Here is a 1,529-nt window from a genome sequence, read left to right on the forward strand (position 1 = left end):
CCTATTGCTGTAGGGGAGGACTGACTCCTCCGGAGCCTAGGACAGAGTCCTCTACTCCCTAGGGCAGCCTCTGCCAGCACCAACCAGAGCAGAAGCAAGGGATATACCAAAGGTGACCCTGAATAGGAAAAAGACAGTTTGGGCGTTTCTATGAGAAGTAGCATAGGTTTTGTTCATAGTCTAACCTAAATATTTTACTGTCCTTTCTTCCATGGACAGCATCCCATGCCCAGAAAGATAAATGTCCAATGGCAACTACGTCACTGAATTCCTCCTCCTGGCATTCACAGACACACAGGAGCTGCAGCTCTTGCACTTCTGGCTCTGCCTGGGCATTTATCGGGGCAACAGCCTCATCATCACCTCTGTAGCCTGTGACCACCACCTCCACACCCCCATGTACTACTTCCTCCTCAGTCTCTTCCTCTTTGACCAGGACTCCGTCTCCTGCACTCTCCCCAGGATACCAGGGCCATCTCCTATGCAGGATGTGCTACTCAGGTCTTTCTGTTAGTCTTTTTTATCTCAGCAGAATAGTATTTCCTCACTGTCATGGCCTATAACCACCATGCTGCCATCTGCCAACCCCTGCAACTAGGAGACACACCGGGACAGCAGAGCGTCTCTCAACATGCAGCTGCCTGGGGCAATGGGTTTCTCCATCCTGTCCTGCACACTGCCAATACATTTTCACTATCACTCTGCCAAGGCAATGGCCTGGACCAGTTCTTCTGTGAAATCCTCCCCCTCCTCAAGCTCTCCTGCTCAGACACCTACCTCAGGGAAGTTATGGTACTTGTGGTTGGCATCTGTATAGCATTTGTGTGGTTTTTATTCATTCTTTTCTCCTATGTGCAGATCTTCAGGGCTGTGCTGAGGATCACCTCCAAGCAGGGACAACACAAAGCCTTTTCCATGTACCTCCCTCACCTGGCCATGGTCTCCCTGTTTCTCAGCACTAGCCCCTTTCCATCTCCTCCCCATCCCTGGATTTGGTGGTGGCAGTACTGTACTTGGTGGTACCTCCAGCAGTGAAACCCCTCATCAACAGCATGAGGAACCACGATCTGAAGCAGGCCATTAAGGAAAGTGATTTTATGGATGTTTGTCAATAGTGATAAAGTTTCACTCACTCTCTGCAAATGAGTCCTGGGTTATCCCATTCTAGACCTGTTCATTGTTTGGTGTATCATTTCCCTTATCATTTGCATTACTATCATCATTATCATAATTTTTATTGTCATCAGTATTCTTTTGTGGTAATCTGTGGTCGCTGTGGTTCCTTCACAAATGTTTAGATTCATCTTCCTTCTACTGAGGAACGAACCTGCTCTGTCCCACCTGGAGCCCATATAAATGTACATCTAACACCAGGTAAGCTAATACTCTCTTATCTTCTCTGTAACAAAATGTGATCTCCCAAGTGCGCTGCCTGAAGACTCATCTCTTCTCTCAAAGCTGGTGCCAAGAATAGGCATGAGAAACTTCTCTCCAAAAGGGCCTGTTGCTCCATGGATTAAGCAAAGAGG

At 47.8% G+C, this 1,529-nt stretch overlaps 1 pseudogene; it reads left to right on the forward strand.

The window, feature by feature from the left end:
- Positions 1-241: 241 nt before the first annotated feature.
- LOC104623946 lies at positions 242-1,115 on the forward strand (annotated as a pseudogene).
- The last annotated feature ends 414 nt before the right edge of the window (positions 1,116-1,529 follow it).

Source organism: Phaethon lepturus, unplaced genomic scaffold (assembly GCF_000687285.1).
Source record: "Phaethon lepturus isolate BGI_N335 unplaced genomic scaffold, ASM68728v1 scaffold4187, whole genome shotgun sequence".
Lineage (NCBI taxonomy): Eukaryota > Metazoa > Chordata > Aves > Phaethontiformes > Phaethontidae > Phaethon > Phaethon lepturus.